The 26,859-nt window shown below is 40.9% G+C and overlaps 1 long non-coding RNA gene across 2 annotated transcripts in view; it reads right to left on the minus strand.

Moving 5' to 3' along the window:
* Window positions 1-130: 130 nt before the first annotated feature.
* The window catches only part of LOC149119633 (uncharacterized), a 40,558-nt gene continuing 13,829 nt past the window's right edge, over window positions 131-26,859 (minus strand). The window contains exon 2 of one of the 2 annotated variants that reach the window (XR_016227756.1): window positions 131-17,028. This is a non-coding gene — a long non-coding RNA (uncharacterized LOC149119633). Of the gene's footprint in view, window positions 17,064-26,859 lie in introns of both variants that reach the window. The other variant, XR_016227757.1, reaches the window with a different exon arrangement.

Genomic DNA, 26,859 nt, shown 5'->3' on the forward strand with positions numbered 1-26,859 from the left:
CTTCCTTTTTTTTTTCTTCTTCCCTTTCTGACTCTCCCATGGCACCTTCAGACTCTGCTCCCTCTTGTGGCTCCTATCTGTGTTTTGAATGGTGTTGTATTTCTTTAAATATATGATGATCCTCACGTGGCCCAGTTTAAAGTTGTGCTTGTTTACAGCACCATGCTGTGTGCCAGCCACACAAACATTTACTTACCTATGCCACGGGAAGTTTAGAGAACTAAGAGCATCTGGGGAAAATAAACAAAAACAAAACCAAAAAAAAAAAAAAAAAAAGCAAAAGACAAAAAACTCAACAGAAAAAAAAAAAGAACCTTGCTAGGATTTTTTTTTCCTTCTTAAAAAATGGAGATAAACAATAGAAATCCCCAATGAGGCCAACAGTGACTAGAAGGTGAAAATTGCAGGCCCATGGGGAGTCAGTGCTTTGGTTTCCCCTCCCCCTCCCTGGGAGACTTTATTTTTGCCAATGGCTATTGCCATTAGAGGCTAGGGCAATCTCAGAACCGAGTTGGAGGGGGAGTGACAGAGCTAGGAGAGGACCAGGAGGGCAGATAGATCACTATTAACTGCCCACAGCCTTGGTCCTGGAGTGAAATTCATTGTAATACAGATGTGCTTCTTGTTTGAAAACTTGTCTGCATGTAAACACCTTCCCATCTCAAATCTTCTCTCTCATCCTCTACCTCTATCCTCAAATTGACTCTCAATGGCTTTCTAAGAGCTTTGAGTTGAATGTTATCTTTAGCCAAAACTTGGCCGCTTCCACTGAAGAGTCAGACCACTGAGAAGAAGAGGAGAGCTCTGACCCTTTAAAGCTCCATTCGGATCCAGGACTGATTTCCCATGTGTGATCCAGGGAGAAGCTTGCAGTTGGAGTCAGAGGAAAAGGAAGTGATGACTTAGCTATTCCTCTGCCTAGGACATTGACCTCTCACTAATACCACTCTTTCTCCCATCTTTAAAATACCTGAATGAAGTTTTCTGTCCGACTTCATGTGGCCACAAGCTCTCTCCACAGTCCCTTTAGTGTTTTTGTGGGACTGAACTTCACCACATTGCATTTCAGTCATGGCGGTGATTCTTGTTCACTTCTTTGGGCTTGTCCACAGACTCTTTGCTAAGAGACCCACCACCTCCAAAATGGCTAGCAGGCCAGCAGCACTGACATCTATCTGTAGTTGACTATTGTCTCAAAACTTTCTCATCAACTGTCAGATCGCTGGAGCCCTTCCGCAAACTGGTAAGATGGTATCAGAGGGATAGGACAAGTGAGCGTCTTGCCCTTGTCCCCCGGAGCTGATATCCTCCCACAATGTGGACAAATGTCCATTCCTTCTTCAGAGGAGCTCATGCAGCTACTCAGATCAAAGTTGAAAATAAAAACTCAGTTACCAAGGATGAACAAAGAAAGACATTAGAACCAGAGACCCTGTAAATGCTGTACTTGCCACCCAGCATATCCACGTGCAGAAGTCATGAGAAGAAAGAACCAAGAGGAGACATTGACTTTAGGCAAAACCTAAAGCCAGATGGGAACCATCCGGCGAGGTTACTTACCATTCTCCTCTGCAGCTGATTCGGGGCTCTCACATTGGCCATCCTCCGATTCCCCACCATTGTTGCTGCCTATCCATTAGAGGGAGGCTGAAATACTGAGATGTTCTGCAGAACTGTGGCTTCCTTTGGAAAGGTCCGGTTGGTGTGACGTCAGTAGGCTGCACCCTGTAAACTCACGATATGTTCCCGGGACACTGATTTCATATCATGCTTTGGGACACCTCTATTCTGTGGATTTTGTTCCCCAACCTCAAATGCGAAGAGGAATGTCCACCTATTTTTCTTTTCATCTTGACCACCACCTCTTCACGTGGCTGATCATATGTTAAACTCAAGAAATCAGGGGCAATTTCCAAGCTGCCCATTTTTCAGTTGGTTCACTCTACTTGTTGAGAAGATAAATTCAGAATGACATGATTTATCCACATGGGTTTCCATAGTTTTCTGTGTTGACATTAATATTCAAATAAACTTTCAAAACAGCTTCTTTAAATAATAAGGGATAGGGGAACCTAAAATGGGTGACATGCCAATGCAAGATTGCTGGGCAAAACTAAAGATAGCAGAGTCCCTTTCTGGGGTAGGATAGAGAAATTCTGATTTTCTTTCTTATAACATCATCTGATTTATGTAGAGGATCACTTCTAGCTGTTTTAAACAGAAAAAAAATCACCACTCTTTTCAGTTAAACTAGGTTACATTTTAACAGCTCCTTTACATCTGTTTTGAAGTGATTTTCATCTTTTGTGGTACACAGACTCAATTGTATCTCTTTAATAACTCTCCTTGTAAATACTAGAGGCTCTTCTTTCCATATCTCTATCAAAATCATCTTGACAGATTGCCCAAATTTGACCCTTTGTGAATATATGTTCTTCATTTGCAAGAACCAAAAAAATCAAGTGAAACAGCATTGTAATTGAAAGCAACAACAACTGGTTTGCTCTGAATTTCCAGATGGCAAGACTAAGGAAAAATGGTCTAAACAAGGTTTTTAGCCTACTGTTACTGCACTGGGGTTTGAGTGAGCAAAGGAGGTTTCAGCTTCGTTGTTCTCCCATGGATAAAATGGGGAGGATTTTTTTTTCTTTCTTTCTTTCTTTTTCTTTCTTTCTTTTTTTTTTTTTTTTTTTTTTTTGGCCATTGATGTTCCAGCCAGTATAATAGACAGAAGTCTCATTTTGCACGCACTCTGCTCTACAGAGTTCATGTAGTTGGTACGCTGTGCTCACCCTTGAAGAACTGGTCTCCCACAACCATTCACCTGGTGAGCTGGAAGATGAGGATCATCTACTGGACAAGTCGCGGGAAGCATCTGCAATGAAGTTTGCAGGGCTTGATGTACACGGAGAGTGAGGAAGAGAAAAAGAAGGAGCACGGAGAGGAGGGCCCAGCTGCTGTCAGCTGCCAAAGTCATGAACTCTGTGGTCAAAGAAAAGAGTCCTGTGGCAGTTTCAACTCTCATTCATTGGGCTTCTTGCCTGGGCCTGGCCTCTGAGCTAACATGGGGGTTCGATTCTTTGTTCCATAGCTTTTCTATGCCACAGGCAACATTGTTGTTCTTGGAAAGTTCATTATTTTTTTAATTACCTTACTCCAAGAAAGGGATTTTTGGAAGGATTCTGTCATATATCTTTGAAAAATGAAAATCAGTAGTATGTATATTTTTATGTGTGTTCACTGGCACTCAAAAAAACAAAAAAAAAAAGAAAAAAAAAAAAAACAAGAGCTTCACTCTGTCCTTTGGGTATTTGCTGAGGTGATTTTTCAGGTTAACAAATAATGTGCTGATGCTAAAATGCCTCCCTGTTCATACTCTTTCTAAATACTTATAGACATATATAACAGAATGTATTTGACTTGTTTGACTTGTACTTTAAGAGAAAGTATGTCCACCATCTACCTGATATTGACACTACAAAAATGACCTAACTTTGAGCTTCAGGAAGATTCTAAGCATCATTTTCATTAGGCACAGCACAGATGTGGCCTTGTTCCCCCTTTTCTCCCTTGATATTCAGCAGGACACAAAGCCCAAGCCACTCCCTCTGCCCCTTTCTAGCCTGTGCCAGCACTGCATTTCATGAGACCTTCTCCAGACAACATAGTAACTATCCTGCATATCCTGCATTTTTTTTTCTGTTCTCCCTGCACAACCTGGCAAAACAAGAGAATGACAACTCATTGTCCTATGCCAGTGACCCAGGTGAGAGGGCACTGGGCCAAGGGAGTCGTTTTCATGCTTGACCCTGTCTGAGGGGTCACGAGAACCAGAAATACTAAAGAACCAGATCCCGTCCCCATCTTAAAGTCAAAATAAGCCATCTAGCATGTGCAATTTCTTGGAAAAGAAAGTTTCTGCCCGTGATGTCCTTATAGGCATATCTGTTCTCACCACTGATCTCTTTGAAATTCTTTGAAAGTACTATTTAAAAAGACAGAAAAAGATTTGAAAGCATCACATTATGTAACCAAAGATTACAGTGTATCTGCTAAGATGCCAAATTTTTTAAGGACAGGGAGAGAACAAGCATTAGTACCATTTTGGTAAGCTATCCAAAGACAGACTAACAGACTTTGCTGGTGACTGACTTTTAAGAGTTTTGTAGGGTTTTTTCCTCACAATATGCATTTTTAGAAGCGTTGAAAATTATTTGGAAAACATGGGATTGTGGGTCCTTCATTAAGTGATTTTATAAGCAGAACTAGCGTTCCTTTTCTCTAATAATTGCTAAGCAAATTCTTGAAGCTCCATCAATGCATGGTTGGAAATAGAGCTGGTCTTGGCCACTGTGTTTTCTGTTGCCCATGTTAGCTTCTCTGAAGATGTGAAGCCCTTGTTGAGAAGGGATGTGTTTAAAGGACTAGATTTTGCACTAGAAGGACAGCAGGCAGAAACCCTCATTTCTGCCCAACTTGGATGGCATAAAAAGTTTTCTGCAGTTTAAGGCAGAAAGTTGAAGTATATTGTAAATGAGTATTTGTATCCATGTTTCAAAATTGAATTATATATATATAGATATAATGTGTTCTAATAGCTTTATCTTTCTCTGCACCTTTATGTTTGGTTCCAGGTCATATCTGATGCCATGTGCTTGTGAGAGAGGCTGTAGTTACATTTTGCTATCTCTCTCAGAATGGACAAGACACCTGGATTGATTGAAAAATTAAGACATCTCTGCCCTGGTTGGGCCTGAGCTCCAGGTCTTATGAAGGGACAGAGTGGGGGAAAAGCATCGGGTACATGACGTATTGCACTTTACTAACATAAGACAGATGAATGTGGAAAGGATGGTGAAGACTCACTGGACCTGACTGAGATTTCCCATAGGGAAGGCCCACGCTCATAGCTGAAGGCCTGCCCAAGTAACTGGCCAGTCACCCCCTATTGGGACTGAGCCTTTGGGAGAAGGAAGGCTGTTCCTTCGTCTTCACCATCCTTGTCAGAAAAGGGCGGTTGCCTGCACTTGGGAACCTGGAGCAAGTGCTCCATCTTTTATACCAATTCCCTCCACTGCGATTGAGGTGCTCTTGCTACTGGGTGTCTCTGTGCTTTCATTCTGGTTTTGAATATGTTCTGTAAAGACTTTGAAAAATGCCAATGTGTTTTTCTCTGTTAGAACTTGTCAGTGTAATAGAAGTTGTATCTCTGTAGGTATACAGGTCCACCTCTGCCCACAGTTAGGGGTATTTCTCTTTGAGTATGAGTTTGACACTGGGATCTGTTACTCAGAGCCTCCCAACTCTCAACCATTTCTAGGTGAAGGCAGACACATCCATATTAGCCACTCTTCCTCAGACATTTCAGCACATGTCTGAACAAATTGCAGCAAGTTATTTGGAATTCTTCCATCCCCCCCCCCCCAACAAAAGGCTGCGGTAGCTATTTGAACATTTAGGTGGAATTTTAGAATGAAAGACAGCCTTCGACCCAGCTTCGATTTTTCTTCATTTTATTTGGCCAGAAAGTATGTAATGTGCATCAGTTGGTTTCCAATTCCAAATTAGTCTAAGAGGGATATGGGTTTATTTCTTTGCCCATATTTCCTAGCCTTTTATGGAGTCATATGAGAAACTGTGAAATAAGTGGCCCTTGTGGCCTCAAACAGTTCTCACATGAGCTACTTAACTAAATAGTCATGTAGCTGGAAATTCCATGACCATTGACTGGAACACACACATGTACCATACCCTCAAAGGAAAGGCAATTCTGAAATGTGGTTGCTTCTGTGGTGGTGCCCTTTCTGGCTGCTGCCTCACAGACTGGGACCCTGTAGTCTGCACAGGAGACAAGCCAGGCTTGAAGTATCTTACAACCTTAGCCCTTGGTGCTAACTGTCCTGCAGTGGAGTGCCTATAGGGTTGTCCTGGCCCATAAGCCACTTTGGTGCCCCAAGATGCCCCAAGCAAACAAACACACACAACAAAAACCAAGAATTCCTTGCCACCCAGTGACACCTTTCTGCTTTCTCCTAGACTGGAACATTGATTAGGGAGTGCCTCGGACATGACATTCTTGTGCTGTCCTTGAGATTAATTTGGCAGCAGGAGGGAACAGACTATGTAACCAGAGATAAGAATTAATTTTCGATGTTGAGGGAAAAAAGAGAGACAAAAGAGAGAGAGAAAGAAAACATCATACGAAGTTGTTTTTTGTTTTGTTTTGTTTTGTTTTTGTTTTCTGTTTTACAAAAAGAAACTAAATTTGCTTGAAACTTCTTTTGATGGGGCTTCAGTTCGCACAGTGGCCCTTGGCCTCCACTGGGCAGCAGAAGCAGCCCCAAGCGCTAGTGTTCTGTTCTCTTTTTGTAATTTTGAAATCTTTTTGTTGCTCTAAATACAATTAAAAAATGGCAGAATCTTGTTTGTTGGAATACATGTGTGACTCTGGATTTGTCTCTGCGTCTACTTTCAGAAATGTCATCCACTGTGTGAATTATTGCCTTACTGATCTGCCAGCTAAAACTTGGCCTCAGCCTCTGGTGTGTCTGCGGGTTCAAGTTATCGTTAACAAAGAGACCCTACAAAAGCTGCTAATGTCCTCTTTATCACTGTTGTTAATTTGTTAAAACATAAAACCGTCTAAAATTTCAGATGAATGTCATCAGGGTTCTTTTAATTAGCTCTTTTTATTGACCAGCTTTTTTGAAGTCAAGCATTGGTATCATGCCCAGTGGCCTTTTATGCTACTTTCATTTTCATATATTTTAAAGAAAAATCTTTTTGCAGGATTTTTAGATTTTCCCTGTGTTGGCCTTAGCGTAGGTTGACGTGGAACCTCCAAAATAACAGTATCTGACTAAAAATCACAGATAGACACTGGCTGTCCATCACAGCCTCTCCTGAGAAAATCCCGAGCTTGCCAGCCACTACAAAGCCAAGCAGGGCCCAACAGCTTACACTCACATTCTCGTGCTTGTGAGAGCATAAAATGGTGGCGTCACTGCCTAGTTGTGAACAGTACTCAGATAATAAGTTCATAACCTCACTGTTTTTTAGAGTTCATGCCATCCTGGACCACCAAGATGGAATCCAAATCAGTCTTCTCTTGGGGATTTCAGCTCAAGCAAGTCCCCTTTCTGTCACTTCCCAGTGTGAGTGCTTGGAAGATTCCAGATTGAATTTCTGTATGTTGACTTACAGGCCATCAAGGAGGTGTCACAGATTTGTTCTGGATGTTCCATATGCCTCAAGGTCCTCTCTAGTAATAGGGGTTACCACCATACATCCCTCCCCCCTAGGAAGTGTTGGAGATTCAATGAGAACACATGTGACACAGCTGCTAGGTTGTTTGCTCTGGCTTTATTCCTCCTACAAATGCCAGAACCTCAGGGGTCCCACACTGAGCCATGTTTATCATTGACTACCTAAGAGTAGATGAAGTTCTCAATTTTTTTCCTGATATCAGGGCTTGATGAAGAGAAGAAGAAAATGAGAAATTCATGGGATATGGGTTTGTGAGTGTCTTAAGTAAGAAACAGAGTGTGCGTTTGTGAGTTGTGTGTAAGTCAGAGTCTGCCTCCAGAGGAGCCCCCTCTGATCACCATTATGCAGTCCTCTTCTTATACATCTACAGAGAATAACCTAAGAGCCCCCTTAACACATCATCACTCACCATTCAGATCCTACCTAAAGTGATGATGTGGTTAGCATAGGTTTTCCAAGAAGTAGCAAAGCAAAGTCAGGGAGCCTTAGGACACCTAAGTTGAAAAGAACCTGGATTCTGGAGTCCTATATATAACTTGCTCACGGACACACAGCTGGTGTATCACTAGGATTCTGACCCACTAGGAGCCACTAGATGACACTAGGAATCCCTCTTCCTTTTCCAGTTTCTCCTATGTAAACAATCTATATTGGGTGATGAATAAGACTAGATGTGAAGTGGCTTCCAGTGTAGGCACAACGGTTACTGCAAACTACAATAATGTCTTCATGATGACGTAGGGTGAAAGGAAAGGGACTTTTACTACCCTGAGAAGAGTTCTGGAGCTAGAATCACAAACATTCACAAAACAAATCGGGGGCAGAGGGTCAAAACATCAATTGAGTCCCATGTAATAAAAAATGCCAGATCTTTGATGGATAAGGAAGAGGCTCAAATGTGAAATAATTTGTTTACCATTGAGATTATACCATGAATAGCAGAGATAAGTGGGAGTTAAGCCCCAGTCCATGCACTATCTGTGCCTTCAGTGACTTTACAATCTATTAAAATTCCTTAGGCCAGACCATCTGGGACTTCAACCTACCACACCCCCTGCTGCCCATCCCACATCCTTCCCTTCAAAGAGATTGGACTGATCTCTGATTTAGAATAGCTGCCTTTAAGACCTTTGACATTGTCTAACCCAAACTTATTTTTCATATGAAGAAGCTCAGCCACGAAATTTGATGGATGTTACTGTGAACTAGGACCTGTGGCAAGAGACCAGCCCTAGAACACTCAGCTCCTGGCCCTTTCATGTGCCTGAAGGCAGTCTGCCAAGGTGGCAGAGCACCTACAAATCCCTACCATCCCCTTTCATGCTGTCTCATAGCTCTGAAGAGTCTCTGTATTTTCATGTCTGGCTCCCACATATGCAGAGCAAGATTCTCAACCCTAACCACAATACTTACTCCACCTACCACCTGCTCTAAGAGACTTTCTTTATGCTGCTACAGGGAAGGGTTAAAGGAGACAAGTTTTATGGGAGCTGGAATAAGGACTGCAGAAGCAATGAGAAAGATTTAAAAGACACACTGAGGAATGAGAACTTGGCTTTCTGAGTTAATAGGCAGATGCAGATGATTCAAATCCTCAGATTATCCTGTCACCATTTTTCAGGCCACAGCCTCGCCTGTTGTCTCACTTCTTCCCCAGGGGCCTTCAAGCTAGGAGAAATCATTTGTGGAACTCAATCTGGCTGCCAATCAGCACGGCGCCACACCAAAACCAACTGGTTTAAACCAGATTGTGCACATAGCCCTCCTTGCACTCCCATTGGAGCAGTTCTCACTCATATGTGGAAGATAAAAGACACAATTTCCAAGGAGTAGATAGATTGTAGAGTAGTGGTCATTAGAGACTAGGAAGGGGAGGAGGAAAGAGACATAGTGGGAGGCCATATAATGGATACCAAAATACATAGTTGGCATAAGTTTTAATGTTCTGCAACAAAGCAGACAGAACTATAAAGCACTAGAAGAGAAGAGTTCAAAGCATCCTAGCATAAGTCAATGGTATTTTAAGCAGAGAAATGCCTATTACCCTGATTATATACATGTATCAAATTTTCATAATATACCCCATAAACATATGCAACTACTATTGATCAATTGAAGAAAATTCAGATCAGAAAATAGGTAAATAGAGTATGAAAATTGTATGAGAGGCCTGAGCAATGACACTTGTCCCCAAAGGGAGTAGGCCCTTTTAAACTATGTACCCACTGCCAAGGGCCAGTATTGTCAGAGTCACATACATCTTGTTGGAAAATCTCACTGCCTCAAAAGACTGCAAGAATCCCTCATTGGAACACAGTATCCGATGTTCCCTTCATCCATTTGTTGTGCCATTTTTTTCAATAGTTATTGATTGGTGCAATCATAAACGGTTTTTGCTCTCATGGAGCTTCCAGTATGTGGGTTATGACTCAAGTTAATTGAAGGTGGGGCTGGGGTAGAGAAAAGGACACTCTTCCTCAAGCCAGAGACAGCAGGATTATATGGAAAATGGAAAATAATTTAGTTTAACCTGAGGGAAGAGCTTGAAGAAAGGTATGGCTATGAGAGATGTATGTAGAGAAGGAGGTAAAAGCAAAGCCAACAAGGGCCCTTGAACCACAATAAACAGATCGGCCTTTATCTCAAAGGGAAAAAGGAGCCATAGAAGACCTTGCCACCATTTTAATTCATAGAACACTGCCAGATACATGATCAGTGTTTCATGACCTCACGTAAACCTCCTAGCATCTTGAAGAGGCAGATAGGTTGGGAATTAGGGTTGTTTTGCAAGGAGGGAAACTGAGTCTAATGATTTATCCAAAAACTACTCCTGAATAAGTTATAGCCTTAAGTCCAAAACAGATGCTCTTCTTACCTTCCAGTCTGCATCTCCTCACTACCAATCTATGAAAGACACCGGAATTAGTCCGTACAGTTCTTGAAATGTGTTTTAAGGTCTCTGTGGTGACAGAATGCATTTCCTGTCCCATCTGCACTTGACATGGCATTACTGAGATGACAGTCACTAGCACAGGGATTCCAAATGGCAGACAGGGGCCTCCAGAGCAGAGCAATAGCACTGTGTTGAAGAAGTAGTGCAGGCTGCTAGAAATTAGCTAAGTTAGTCCTCAATTTCCAAGCAGGAAATAAAAAAAAGTTCTGGAGGAGAGGATGTAATACTCCACCTTCCTAGAGGAGATAATATCTGACTTTGGCATTGAACAATGAGATGAAATTTCACAGGAAGAGAAGGTAGCTGCACAAGCAAACAAAGCAGAGGGAACAGCTTGAACAACTGCATAAGAGACAAGAAAAATATGGCTTCTGTTTGGGGACAGTCAAAGCAAGTGGGAACTAGCACAGTATAAGAGTTGGAGTCTGGTATAAGACCTGCTGTGGAAAGGCTGATGCATCCTGTTAAGAAATAGAATTTCTTTTTTCAGGCTAGTCGTTCTCAGTAGCTACATGTGAATGAAAATTGCCACACATGTGATACATTCTCAAGGGAGCCACCAGGGTAGTTACAATTCCTGACCCCCAGCTATCACTGAGCCCCCTTTTATCTCTCACTTAAGAAAGCAAATATGCATGTAAATGAGGCAACAGTGTTGAAAGGAAAACATTTGAACCATAGATAGTATATTTTTAAGGAACTTATCCATAAATTTCAATGTTTAGAATTTTATTAATGCATTACTCTCCGTACCTCACAACTGATTACGGAACACCAGCTGAGATAACTAAGGAATTTTTAACAAAGCTGTAACATAATTATTTTGGATATATTGAAGCTTATGCTAAGATTTATTGTGTTAAGAGAGTAAGTGAAGTGAGGCAGAGATTAACTCAAGGGTGGAATTAACAACAGCAACAATAGTAAGTTGTATTGAGCACTTACTAGGTGCCAGAAAATGCTAAGTCTAAGCTGTTTATACCATATATGTTATTATCCTCCCATTAACCCTATGAACTAAGCATAGTTATCCTCCTATAGATAAAGAAACCGAGGCACTGGCTAACAGTGTTTCAGGTCTAGACTCAAGGCTGTTTCTATAAGCACTAAAACCTAACCTCAAAATCGCTGCATAATAGTTTCTTGCTTGAAGGGCTGGTTGGCTCGAACACAGGCAGCCCTGTCAAGAATAAAGGAGGGGCCAGCGCTTTGACTCATTTGGCTAATCCTCCGCCTGCGGCGCCGGCATCCCATATGGGCACTGGGTTCTGGTCCCAGTTGCTCCTCTTCCAGTCCAGCTCTCTGCTGTGGCCCAAGAGGGCAGTGGAGGATGACCCAAGTGCTCGAGCCCCTGCACTCACTTGGGAGACCAGGAAGAAGCACCTGGCTCCTGCCTTCGGATCAGTGCAGCGCCTGCCATAGCAGCCATTTGGGGAGTGAACCGATGGAAGGAAGACCTTTCTCTGTCTCTCTCTCTCACTGTTTATAACTCTACCTGTCAAATAAAAGAAAAAAGAATAAAGAAGGAGCAGTATCATAATGGAATTGTCTTCACAACCACCCACTCTAAGAGAGATAGTTATGCCTAGTATATGTGAGTTCATGATTTCCAAAAGCCTCTTCCCCAAACTTCAGATGAGTATTTCTAGGGCAAATAATGGTCTCCAGACCTATCATCAAGTGTCTTACTGAGGCTCTTGCTTCCCCTTCCTATTCCTAGTTAAAGGTACCCATGGTACAGCAATTCATTGGGTTTCTGATAAGTCTATGATACAAAGGGAAAGAGCACATGACCAGGAATCAGGAAACCAGCTTCTGCCACTAACCAATAGGTAAACTCACGTAGGTCCTTTCCCCTTTCTTGGTCTCAGGATCCCAATATGTAGAGCAAGGGAGATAGAGACTGAACTTATTTTTTCCAGCTCCCATAGGATTTCCTCTACTCTGAAATTGCTAATTACAACCAGAATTTTGCCATTCTTCAAATTCTCCACTTCATTTCACTGTAATGTACGTAATCTATGTTTTAAAATGATCAGTGACATGGTTTGCTGATTTTGCAAATGTCCAGTGCCTCATCTCCTGACTATGCACTCAGTAATATAGTGCTTGTTGTTCCATAATAAGCCTCCCCCGCTACAGCACACTCCAATGTCTGCCATTTCTATACACATGGCGATTCTGGTGGGAATGTATTTCTACTAATGTTCCTTATGTCATCCTATATCCAGAGTAGTCTGATTTAGACCAAAGATCCTGAAATTTAAGGATCCCATTCAGAATCAGTGTAGGCAACTATGGCAGCTTGGGGAATCTCTCTGGTAGACGAGGTATGAACTTATATGAAACAGTACAGGCCGCTGTGCCACTGGAAAAACACTGATAGTCAAGAAACAGACCAAGGGCTTCCCAGTTGGGAATAGGCAATACATTTGTGCTTGTGGTTCCTTCCTTATGAAATGTCTTCCTCCACTTTTGTATGGGCAAATACTTCTTAAATATTAAGGCTCAGCTCACAAGCCAGTTCCATGATGTTTTCCTTGATTTCCTCAATTGGAAATGAGTTCTCTTTCCCTTACACTTTGAATCTCTGTCCTCTAAGCACAAATAACTGGTTTGGCTTGCCATTTAGTTACAATAGCAAACTACTGCCAATTAAGAGTGCTTTATAGCTTATAGCACTTTTGATATCCACTATGTCACTGAAGGTTCACAAGGACCCTAAACAGAAAGCAAGACAGGAATTAATAACCTGGTTAAATATGAGACAGGAAGGAAGCATGGCTGAAGATTTCTATGTCTAGGAGTGTGTCTTGCTAGATATCCTGAATGACCCTCCCAATGAAAACAACTAAAATGCTAAGTAAAGTATTAAAATAATCTCTTAAATTTAAATTAGGAACTAGTATGATAGTAAGGAATTCACACAAGCAATAAAGGAAGTGAAAGCAGAAATCCTGGAGATAAATGAGTATCAAAGCCAGACTTTGCCCTGAGAATTTTACCAAACTCTAGGAGCTCTCAAATTTCTAGTTTGATAACTATAAAAGGTGAGGGAAATAGGAGAGGAAGACAGAGGCTTGCCCAAGGAGTGGAGTCACATAATGGTAGTGCACTGAAGAGCCGTACGCATTCTCTTTAATAAGAACGACATCTGTCTTTTAGAAAGGGGATAGCAAGGAAAATTGCTTGGTTTCATCTTAGCTCCAGGTGGAGAGATAAAATACATATCTCGTAAGAATGTGTAACCACAAGTGGTCCTCAGATGGTTTTGTAGTCCTAGTTCATGATACTTAATGAGGTCTGAAAACCCAAAACCAGAGATCCCCAATCAACAGTACTAATGATGATTAGTTGGCAAAAGCAAATCCTCTATAGAAGAATATAACTTTGAGTAGGCTTTAAATGTCCAACTGATAAAGGTCTAAAGAAAATGAGCATTTAACAGTCAAAAGTTATAAAACACGGGTAGGCATTTGGGTTGTTTAGATGCCCACATCCTGTATCAGAGCACCAGGGTTCAAGTGTAAGCTCCACTCCTGGTTTCAGCTTATTGCTAATCTGAACCCAGGAAGGCAGCAGTGATGACTCAAATACTTGGTTTCCTGCCAACCATATGAGAGCTCTGGATTGAGTTCACAGATCCTGGCTTCAGCTTTGTTCACTTCCAGCTGTTGTGGGCATTTAGGAAGTGAACTGGTAGCTGGAAACCCTCTCTCTGTCTCTCATGTAATTTCCTTAAAAGTTACAAAACATACAAATAAACAAGCCACCCTGAGTAAAACCTCACAGAAAGAAGAAGCATTAGAATACGACTCATGGACTTTAAAATGTAGAACCATCACACACAATACATAAAGTAACTTTTATTGAAAGTGGTTAAGATTTTAAAACTTATTGAAATATGATAATGAGCAAGGAATAAGAGACTATAAGGAACAATGTAGTATATACACACAATGGAATATCATTCAGCCATAAGAAACAATGAAATCCTGACATTTACAGCAAAATGAATATAATTGGAGACCATTATGTTTAAGTGTAATAACCCAAACGCAGAAAGACAAATACTGCATATTCTCTTTCATATACTGAAATTAAATCAAAATAGTGGCTGTTAACTCAAGATCATGATTATGAAAGAGTTGGAAGCATGGGAGTAGAGGAGATGAGGGAGGATGGATTAGAGGTATTAAGCACATTCAGATAGAAATTCCAAATTCTAGTGGCCCTCAGTACAATGGGGTGACTATAGCTTACAATAATATATATTGTATAAAGAACAGAAAAAGAGGAGCTGGTATGCTTAAAATACAAAGGAAAAATAAGAAAATGGAAAGGCTTCTTGCCTGGTTTGCTAGGTTTTGTGTATATGTGCTGTGCTGAAATAGTGCATGTATCCCATAAAAATGTACAAGTATTACATGCTAATCAAAACTTTTAAAAGCAAAATAATTTTCAAAAAGGTGATGTAAAAGAAACAAAAATGTCTAGAATTAGAAACAATAGTGGAATCAAAAATACAATGGTAAATTACAGAGTATATACAACTGAAGAGACAATTGGGAAAACGAATTCAAATAAATTAACCATATTATAACACTGAAAAGCACAAAAGTGGAAAATACAAGAGATTGAAAGACATGAAGGTAGAAAAGATAGATCTTTTATATACATAACTAGAGTTCCAGAGCAGTCAGAGTAGGAAAGAGCAAATATTCAAGGACATAATAGTTGAGAATTTTTCAACATTGTTGCAAGATATTCATTTTTTTTCTCTTGGAGAGAGAGAGAGAGAGAGAGAGACCTATATGCAAATTAACACGCCTAATGCCCACAACAGCTGTGGCTGATTTAAGCCAGGCAAAAGCCCGAAGACAGCTCAAGCTAGGTCACCCATATGGGAGTGAGGGACCCAACAACTTGAGCCTACCCCGATGCCTCACAAAGTGTGTATTATCAGGAGGCTGGAATCAAGAGCTAGAGCTGGGACTTGAACCCAGAAACTGTGGGATGCCAATATCTTAACCACTCAGACAAATGCACACCCTTTGAATCCTGACAAAACCTAAACTAGACGAATAAAAGGAAACCCACACTAGCACATCATGGTATTTTTGCAGAATACTCAATAAAAAGACTATATCATAAAAGTGAAATGAGAGCAGTACAAACCATGTGAAAAAAAAAAAAACTCCTCATTAGATTTAAGGTTAACTTTCTTTTTTTTTATTTTTTTTAATTTTTTTTTTTTGACAGGCAGAGTGGACAGTGAGAGAGAGAGACAGAGAGAAAGGTCTTCCTTTTGCTGTTGGTTCACCCTCCAATGGCTGCCGCGGCCGGCATGCTGCAGCCGGCGCACCACGCTGATCCGATGGCAGGAGCCAGGAGCCAGGTGCTTTTCCTGGTCTCCCATGGGGTGCAGGGCCCAAGCACTTGGGCCATCCTCCACTGCACTCCCTGGCCACAGCAGAGAGCCGGCCTGGAAGAGGGGCAACCGGGACAGAATCCGGCGCCCCAACCGGGACTAGAACCCGGTGTGCCGGCGCCGCTAGGCCGAGGATTAGCCTAGTGAGCCGTGGCGCCGGCCCAAGATTTAAGGTTAACTTTCTACCTATAATAATGACAGCTAAAGAGAGTTATACTAACTTTTAGTGTACTTTTAGTGTACTGAAAGAATTTTGAACTCAGAAGAACTATCTTTTAAGAAAGTTAAAATGAAAGACATTTTAAACCAGATCTGGGCTACAGGTAATATTTTTTAATATAAAAGCCAAAATCAGAAATGGTGTTTATTAAACTCCAGGGTGAAATGGGGATATATGTGTCAAAGGACACAAAATTTCAGTTAGATGAGAAGACTAGATTTGAGAGCTTTGACTATCACATATCAAGGTGACTATGGTTAGTAATAATATATTGTGTATTTGAGAGATAAGAACATTGCAGATAATAAGTATTCTTTTTAAAAGACTTTATTTATTTTTTAAATTTTTTTAAAGATTTATTTGACAGGCACAGTTGCAGAGAGAGATAGAGACAGAGAGAGAGGTCTTCCATCCACTGGTTCACTCCTCAGATGGTCGCAACGGCCGGAGCTGTGCCGATCCGAAGCCAGGAGCCAGGAGCTTCTTCTGGGTCTCCACGTGGGTGCAGGGGCCCAAGGACTGGGACCATCTCCTACTGCTTTCCCAGGCCACAGCAGAGAGCTGGATTGGAAGAGGAGCAGCCGGGACTAGAACTGGGCCCATATTTGATGCCGGCCCTGCAGGTGGAGGTTAACCTACTGCACCATGGCGCCGGCCCCGATTATAAGTATTCTTGTGACAGCAAAATGATAAGTAGGGGTAGAGGTAATTTTAAATGAGTATTTCAGATAGAAGGAACACAATCCTGGATAGAAGGTCTGAGACATAGTAAATAATAATGGGCATCTGAGTAAATCTAAGCATCCGTTGACCATATACAAAAATAATAGTAATGTCTTTTTTAAGATTTATTTATTTATTTGAAAAGCAGAGTTACAGAGAGGCAGAGGCAGAGGCAGAGAGAGAGAGAGAGAGAGAGAGAGAGAGAGAAAGTCTTCCATCCAATGGTTCACTCCCCAGATGGCTGCAATGGCCAGAACTGTGCCAATTCTAAACCAGGAGCCAGGAGCTTCTTCTGGGTCTCCCACGCAGGTAGAGGGGTCCAAGGACTTGAGCCATCTTCTACTGCTTTCTCACGCCATAACAGAGAGCTGGATCAGTGGGGACTCGAACTGGCGCCCACATGGGATGCTGTACTGTAGGCAGCGGCTCCACATGCTACGCCACAGCACCGGCAAATAAAAATGTCATATCTGTGAGGCAATAGTAAGATAAACTTATAGAACTGGCTAACAATTTACACACAGACAGGAAATCATTGGAGTTGAGTCGTTCCAAGGTCCTTAAGTTGGTAAGAAAGAAGACTAAACTTATTAGTTTCAAACTCTATTAATTACCTACTTTAAAATTGCTTAGATAACCAAAAAGTATTATGGCCACAGAATGGAAAAACATATACCAGGGAAATGTTAACAGAAGAAAACTTGTATATTTATACTAATGACGAACTTTATGATGAAAACATTACTATAAACAGAGAATTAATTCATAATGATAACGAAACCAGTTTACAAGTATGATACAGCATTTTAAATAAAGCCTGAACATACGTAACACAGTTACCAAACCCAATATCATAATGAGAGTTTTTTTTAAAGATTTATTTATTTTATTTGAAAGGCAGAGTTACAGAAAGGGAGAGATGGGGGGGGAGAGAGAGAGAGGACTACCTTCCATCTACTGGTTCACTCCACAAATGTCCACAGTGGCCAAGGCCAGGCCAGGCCAAAGCTAGGAACCAGGAGCTTCTTCTGAGTCTCCCACATGGGTAGCAGGGACCCAAGCACTTGGGCCATCTTATGCTTCTTTCCCAGGCACATTAGCAAGGAGCTGGATCAGCAGTGGAGCAGCTGGGACATGAGCCAGTGCTCATACAGGAGACTGACATCATAAGTGATAGCTTACCCAGCTATGCCACAATGCCATCCCCATAGTGACAGATTTCAACATACTTCACTCAGAAGTTCATAGATTAAGAAAGCCAAAAAGTACGTAAAAATAATAGGAGACTTGAACAGCCAGGGTTCAGAAAATTACAGCTATTGAGTAAAATCCAGTCTGCTGCCTGTTTTTTGTTATATATGTTTAACATTTTATTGAGATACAATTCACACACCATACATTTAACTCATTTATAGTGTATAATTTAGCAGACCCATCACTGATTTTTGGGTCCATTGCCACATCAGTTATAGAGCATTTTCAGTATCACAGAAGGAAATTCCATACTCCTTACCATCAGCCTCTAATTCCTCCACACTCCACTTCCATCCTGAAGTCCTACCGAGCTCCGATTAATCTGCTTTCTGTCTCTATACATTTGATATTCTGGGCACTTATGTAATGGAATCATAAAATATTCTGTCCTTTTTGACTTGTTTACAAAGTCCGTCCAAATTGTAGCATGTATCACTTTCTCAATTTTTATTGACAAATGAAATCTCACTGTATGGACTCATTACATTGTGATTATCCATTCATCAGTTGATGGACATTTATGTATTTTTGATCTTTGAACTATTGTGAATACTACTACCAATATGAACTTATGTGTACAAGATTTTAGACATCTGTTTTTATTTTTCATGGGTATATACCCAGGAGTAGAATTTTGGGATCATATGGTAACTCTGTGATTAACCTTTTGAGGAATGACCACCCTGTTTTTTACAGTACCTGAAGCAGCTTCCTTTCCCACCAACATTGTATGAGGATCCCAATTTTTCTATATCCTTACCAACATTTGTTTTTGTTCACTGCTTTGGTCATTACAATTTTAGTGTGTATGAAGTGAGATCTCATTGTGGTTTTGATTTGCATTTCCCTAATGGCTAATGATGGTGAATACCTTTTTGTGTGCTTATTGGTCATTTGTATATCTTACTTGAAGAAATGTCCTTTCACATAATTTGCCTATTTACAAATTGGATTATTTGGCTTGTTATTACTGAGTTGTAATTTCTTTATATATTCTGGAAATGATACCCTTACATGATTTGCAAAATATATCCACCAATCACCCATTCTATGGGAAATCTTTTCACTTTCTTGATTATTTCTTTGAAGTTCAATTTTTTTTTCATTTTGATGATACCTACTGTATCTATTATTTCTTATGCTCTTTTGCCATTGGAGTCCTATCTAAGAAACCATTGCTTAATCCAAGATCTGAATAATTTTTGTTTTCTTGTAAGAATTTTATAGTTTTAGCTGTTACCTTTAGTTCTTAACTCATTTTGTATGCAGTGTGACAAATGAGTCCAATTGTATTCTCAGGCATGTGGATATTTAGTTGTCTCAGCATCATGTGTTGAAAAAAAGTTATTACTTCCTCCACTTGATTTTCTTAGCATTATTATAAAAATCAATTGATAGTATATGTAAAGGTTTATTTCTGTGCTCTCAATTCTATTCTGTTGTTCCACCTGAATATCCTTACACCAGTACCACATTCTAGAATTAGAAAGTGTGAGTTGTACAACTATGCCCTTCTTTCTCAGTATTGTTTTGGCTGTTTGAGGTTCCTTTCAATTTAATATGAATTTTGGAATCTGCTTGTCAATTTCAAGAAAATGACAGCTGGGATTTTCATATGGATTGTGCTGGATCTGTAGTTCAATTTGGGAGGAATTATCATTTTGACAACACTAAGTCTTTCAAACTATGAACATGGAATGTCTTTCCATTTATTTAGACCTTTAATTTCTTCCAGCATGTTTTGCAGTTTTCAGTGTATACTCCTTTATCCCCCTTGGTTAAATTTATTCCTAAGTATTTTAGCCTTTTTGATGCTATTGTAAATAAGAATCACAGTTTGGATTTCACTGTTTGCTTCCTCACAGTATAGCTTAACAAGTTTCTCGGTCCTTTGTATTTTCTACAAATTGGTAGATGAAACTTGTTTCATTTTTTGGCAAAGTTACTTCACAGGTGCTTCTAATCTTAAGGATCAAAATTTCTGGTTGTGTCTCTGCTATGGCAGCAGCCATTAATGATCACTAGATTCGCTAATTCATTAGGTGATGAACAGCAATAACATTACAATCACATCATTCTTCATTTACCATCTGTTAATAGTTTCATAAAGAGAAAATTTCCTTCATCCATTATTTGATTATGCAATGGGACAGTTTGTGTAGGAAATCACTGAGTTTTTTTAATTGAGGTATTAAAGGAAACATTTGCTTCCCACAGGCTGAAGGAATTGAGAGACATTCAGATGAAAAACATTTGGATTATCAACAGAAGAAGAAAATTACTTGTTCAGATTCACACTAAAGCCACTAAAAATGGCTTCAAGCTTGAACTAAAACTCATGTCTTCAACTTATAAATCTTACGCTCTTTTAATTCAGTATGTTCACGTACAAGAGCGTGTCTCCTCCATTTGCTCAACTTTGTATCCTTCACAATACCTAATTTAGTACCTAGAGCAGAGTAGAATAACATATCTTCTTTCAGTCATGTAGTCATTCAAGAGATATTTATTAAACAACTACTTCATTATAAGGAATAAAAGTGTCCATTGACACTGGCCATCCAGATGTCATTGGTAATGCCTGTGAGACAAGTTCACTGGAGAGTTTTATGCTACACTAGTTTTGGTGCCTTTAAATATTTATTTTTTTCATTCAGTTTAGTAGATGCTAAATGTGTGTGTGATTTCTTCATACCCTTCAGCTAAGACAAATTTTGTATTTTGTGTTAAAAAATAAGCAAATATGTAAACTAATGAAGCCAATGTCTATTATACAACTCCTGAACTTAGAGGTTATTCCAGAAATTGAAATGATACTCATTACTATGTTATTGACTGTGCTAGGCATACAGCCTAAGTGAGAACTTCCATTTATTCGTTCATACAGTCAAGAAATCTTCATCAATGTGAGCTATTAATCAGGCATTCTGATAGCTGCTGAGGAGGAGAGTGCATGATATTTTGCCTTGAGAAGTACATGGTCCCAGTAAATACATAACAAAAATACAGTGTTTTCAAGTCTGTGACACACAGAAGAGGAAAAAGTCACCAAAGTAAAAGGAGGAGGCTCCAAATGATAGATCACCCTGGATCCTTTTGATTTGGAGTCCACAGTCCATTTATTCTAGAAGATAGGGTGCATGATTGGTCACAAGCAAAGAAAAGTCTAGATCAATGTACTTTTAAGGTTATTCCAAAAAAGAAGTATTCACACAGCTACACAGTAGTCTAGCAGCCTATCTCCAGGTAAAAGGCACCCAAAAGCCTTTTCATATCTAGGGCCTGTGCACCTTGATTTACCAGTCCAAGAAGATCAGGCTATGGTTGATAACATGGGCAGAACTTTGAGATTTCTTACAATGTTAGTAGGAGGCATACCACAAACTTCAGTGTCTGTCTTCTCTCACATCAGTGGTCAGGCCTGGTGTCAAGTCTAGTATAACTTGTCCCTCCTGACTTAAAGAGGATTTATTGACAATGATGAGAAGGCATGGGAGAAGGAAGGAGGGGAGCACCACTTGGAGGGGAAAAGGGTTCTTTAGAAAGAATGATTTGAGAAGCAGCCAAGAATATGTGAAACCCACATGAATCTAGTTTCTTGGATAGACTAGCAGTAAAGGAGGGAGGATTGGGGGCAGAGGTTTGGCAGAGTAATGTCCTTGCCATTGTATTACTCCATCAGATACACAAAGGCTCTATAACACACATTTTGTCAAAATATCCTTTATGACTCACATTCCAGGCCACTCTTCTTCAGGTTTCAGGGTAGGATACCCCCAAATGGCAACTTAATTTGGTAAATTCCAAGACCTCCTTCATTTTCTTTGTCCTTATTTCTCTTTAATGCTTTCTGTCACTTGTTCTCTGCCACTCTCATTTCCTATCTTTGCCACCTCTCTCTCACTTGCTGTTTTGGTCTTTCTCTCTTCCTGCTTCTTTCTTTTTCTTTCATTATTGCTACTCATATTTTCTCTCTCTCTCTCTCGCTCTCTCTGTCTCATTTCTCTTGTCTTTAGGTTCTTCTTCTGTCTCATTTCATCTGTCCCTTGCCTTTCTCCCAGATCAATTTCTTTCACTCTATCTACAACCTCAGTTTCTTTCTCCTTTTCCCATTCTTACCTGTGAGTCCTCTCAGGCCCTGTTTTCTAAGCACTTCCAGTTCCTGCTGCATGACTGTACAAAGCTAAATGTGGTTAGCTTTGAAATGTACTAGGTTCAATATTCGCCTCAAATAGATACCAAGCTTTGTCTCACATACTCCAATTCAATCCATAATTATAGAGCAGCCTCTAAATATCAGACTTTAAACTTGATTACAGTATGCATAATTTCATTGACACTTCATAACATGCATTCAGAGAAAGAATAGAATATTACTCTCCTTTTTCAAATAAGAAAACAGAACTGAGAGGTGATATCCAGAGGAAAAAACAGGCATGGCTAAAATCACAGTAATAAAAAGATGCAGAATTAAGATTTTTACCCTTTTCTAAAGTCTATGTTATTCTTGCTATACCTGGCTGGGAGTGATTAATACCTAAGAACTAAGGCAGAGAGAAGTTGAAGGTAGGTACGAGGAGGGGGCAGGAGAAGAATAAGCCCCAGTTTCCCACCTGCCTAATTTTCCACCCCAAATTTGCAGCCATCATGACCTCAGTCTCAGACCTCTTCCCCAGTTCCTTAACCCATCTGGACCATGACAGAGAGAATCTTAGAATTTTGAACCCCTCCAGCCGATGCAGCCTGGAAAGAAATTGCATTCTTCAGACCTGAGGCCTGGCCCTGGGTTACACTGCTATGTATTGTACTTCTCCCTAGTCATCTTTGCTGTGAATTGTGTCTGATACCTGGAAGAGCAGGAGTGAGACATGAGCATCATTATAGGCCTCCAGTTACAGTGTTGAGTCCCCTTAGCTCATGATTTTCCAGGGTATAAATTTGGCCTCCTGCCTAGTTACACTGTCTCATGCAGATCTAGGACTGGAATTCCTTTTTTTTTTTTTTTTTTTTTTGACAGGCAGAGTGGACAGTGAGAGAGACAGAGAGAAAGGTCTTCCTTTACCATTGGTTCACCCCACAATGGCTGCTGCAGCCGGCGCACTGCGCTGATCTGAAGCCAGGAGCCAGGTGCTTCTCCTGGTCTCCCATGGGGTGCAGGGCCCAAGCACTTGGGCCATCCTCTACTGCACCCCAGGCCACAGCAGAGAGCTGGAATGGAAGAGGAGCGACCGGGACAGAATCTGGTGCCCCGACTGGGACTAGAACCTGGTGTGCCAGTGCTGCAGGCAGAGGATTAGCCTACTGAGCCGCAGAGCTGGCCATTTTACTTCTTTTAAGATTTATTTTATTTATTTGTAAAGCAGAGTTCCAGACAGAGAGCTGGGGGAAGAAAGAGAGAGAGAGAGAGAGAGAGAGAGAGAGAGAGATATCTTCCATCTGCTGGCTCATTCCAAACAGCCAGGAGCTTCATCTGGGTCTTCCACATGGGTGCAGGGGCACAAGCACCTGGGCCATCCTCCACTGCTTTCCCAGGCGCATTAACAGAGAGCTAGATGGGAAGTAGAACAGCTGGGATTCAAACCGGGGCCCATAAGGGATGCCGGCATTGCAGGCAGCTGCTTAACTCTTTATGCCACAGTGCCGATCTCTAGCCTTTTTCATCTGAGAATAGGTTCCACTTCTAAGCCTTCCACTCCTCTCATTTGTTATCCACAACCTGTTGTCACATCACCAACCATGCAAGTGGTAAAGTGGTCTGCAATTCTTCACTGCCTCATTTTGCCCTGCTGAGGCTACCTGTATGTACAGAGCCCTATGATTGCAATAAGCATAGTTTCCCCATGGGCTATTTTCTCCCCATCAGGAGTATGTCATAAAGGTCCTGGGTCCCCCTAGAAGTCCTGTAGCTGAGTCATGAGAAATCAAAGTTTAAGCTCAAGTGAAGATTTGAGCCTGATCTCCTCCCCCATCACATTATCTTTCTTCTACTGCCACAATCCAGACTAGAATTAATTAGATAGTACATGTTTCTCAGGTACAGCATAACCTTTCCATGGAGAACTCTGACTGACAGATTCTAATTTATAAGCTTTATTCTGGTACATAGACAAACACTGCTATGCTCAGACTGTATTTTTTGAAGGTTATAGCATTTAGACCCCAAAGCTCTTAATTTTATTGGAAATGGGAGAAAAAATGTCATACAAATATTTCATTTTGAAGCATAATGATTCTGACACAGAACTCTTACTGCAATAATTGGCACCCACCCACTTGCACCATGATCTGAGAATCAGCCACAGGAAGATCCAGATCCCCACTATGTCCGTTTTGGGGGCCCAAGAGTAGTAAAAGTAGGCTTCCTCTTTCCCCATGATGGTTTGTGGACTATCATATTGCTTTATCATATCAGCTGGAGGCAGGGAGGTTTAGTATTTTAGTGTAGTGTTAGCACAGAAGCATCCTTACAAATATGGAGCCCTTGAGACTTATTACTAGCAACGAATTCCTGGCTGGACAGGCTGGCAGAAGAACCTTGATCATTTCAGGCTAGATAGAATAAATTCTGCCTGGAAAGAAAAAAATGAAGAGAAACTGACAAGAAGAAAAACCTACAGAATTTGGTACCTACAGAACTAAAGGAAGGAAATTGGAATCCTAGGAGGGCCACTTGGTAGTGCTTCAACAAAGAAAGACTGAAGAGTGAGCCAAGGAGAAAGGACCAAGTTGGTTAAAGCAGCAATATGATGAGGTAATAATGGGAAAAAGGATGGGGCAGATGTCTGGGAAAGACATGAATCTGGAGAAACATTTTGGCATCGGGACTAGTGATGATAGCACCCATCTCAGAGGTGGGAGAGTTGTCAGAGGGATATTTGTAGTTAGGACTCTAGTGGTAGCAGTCAAATCTACCAGAAGAAACTCGTTTCTTGGAGGTTGAAAAGGAAGGGCTAACCTACAATGAACAAGGAATCAGGGGAATAAAAAATACCAGCTTGAGTCCTACCTTATAGCCAGAGATTTGGATTAAATTTTAAATTCTATATTTGAGTGTGTATAACCCAATAAAATTTGTCTTTCTCAGTGCATGAGAGCCTGACTGCCTTAAGAAAACTTTGGCCAAAGGGGAAGTAATGAACTAAAGCTTAGGAATCAAGTTGTTGAAGAGAAATGGATTAGGGAGACCTTGCCTTTCTCACATTATATTTTTATTTATTAAAGATTTCTTTATCAGAAAAGCAGAGTGATACAAAGGGAGAGAGGGGAGGGGAGATAGAGGGGAGGGAGGGAGGATTATAGAGAGAGAGAGAAAGAGAGAGAGATATTGATTCTGTTTACTGGTTCATTCCCCTGGGCCAGGTTGAACCCAGGAGCCAGGAGCTCCATCAGGTCTCCCACAAGAATGGCAGGGGATCAAGTACCTGAGTCAACATCTGATGTCTCCTAGAATTCATTTTCTAGAATCTGGATGGGAAGTAGAGATGCCAGGATTCCAACTGGCACTCTGCAATATGGGATGCAAGCATCCCAAGAGGTGACAATCTACTGTGCCACAATGCCCACCCACGTTCACACATTTAAATTCCAATAGATTTTTTTTAAAAATCTGCAATAATTGTACATATACATTGGCTAGAGTGTGACATTTCAATATGTGTGTATGATATATACTAATCAAACAGGATAATCAACATTTCACTTTCTTTGACATTACTTTAGAATTTGATGGAGGCTTAAAGGTTTTTTTCTTCTATTCGTTCACACATTATATAGTAGGTTATCATGCATTCTTCTTTTAAGGAATGCCCTCATAAGTTTTCATCATAGGCATGATGCCTATAGATATGCCTGAATGCCAGTCCTGTCTCCATCATCTCACCAAGCATCTGCAGGTAAATCAGTTTAAACTCTAAGCCTCAGTTTCCCTTTCTATAAATTTTTACAATCTTAATCTCAGAAGGTCATCATTGAAGTTTCTCTATAAGGATTAAGTGAATTTCATGCAGCTCTGACTCTGTCCTGCTAGCTACATGAGGGAAGAGACAGGAAATCCCAAGATTGTCCTTTACTACTGTGTAGACTGGGCCTCAGGCCAGTTGGCTGTATTAGACAAGTGGAACAGGGATTTGGTGACTTCTGGCAAGCTAAAGATAGGATGGATGTCGGGAGGGGATATTGCCAGAGTTAAGGCTATTCTCAAATAGGGTGAAGAGAAACGGTAGTTACAAGAATGCCCAGTGTAGTTGCCAAGTCACCTATCACTAGGTGCCCATCTTCATCACTTCTGTGTGAAAAAGAAAGTGTACTTGACCTCCATCAGGTGAAAGCTGTCCCTCTCTGAATCATCTGGGTTTTCTAACAGTTAGACATAGTCCCTCCACTGTCCCTTTCTCGTTCTTTGCCTGTACTCCCATTCACAAGAATAGCTGTGGGAAACAACTACTGTGGAATTTTGCCAGACCTCCAGATTTTCATTCTCTGTACCAAAATTTACAGCTATGTTGATGAGAATAAGTGTCCCAAAACCTTTCCACTTGTCCTTTTCTGGCCTAGATTTTAATAAATAGGAAGGGGCATTATAATCTGTTGTGTACTATGTATATACTGGAAACATTCTCAAACACATTAGTTTTCTCATTTAATCAGAACAGTGGTCTCATAAACACTTTTTAGATGAGAAAATTGAGGTTGAATGGAAGGTGATATATGTGCACAAGATCACATAGTTAAGAAGCAGCGGAGGGGCTGGCACTGTGGCATAGCAGGTAAACTCACTGCCTGCAACACAAGCATCCCATATAGGTTCCAGTTCACGTCCCGGCTGCTCCACTTCCAATCCAGCTACATGCTAATGCGCCTGGGAAAGCAGTGGCATATGGCCCAAGTACTTGGGCCCCTGCACCCATGTGCGAGACCTAGAGGGAGCTCATGTCTCCTGACTTTGGCCTGGCCCAGTCCTGGCCATTGCAGCCATCTGGGGGAATGAACCAGCAAATAGAAGATCCTCCCCCT

Source organism: Oryctolagus cuniculus, chromosome X (assembly GCF_051225735.1).
Source record: "Oryctolagus cuniculus isolate XC-2025 breed Fujian yellow rabbit chromosome X, ASM5122573v1, whole genome shotgun sequence".
Lineage (NCBI taxonomy): Eukaryota > Metazoa > Chordata > Mammalia > Lagomorpha > Leporidae > Oryctolagus > Oryctolagus cuniculus.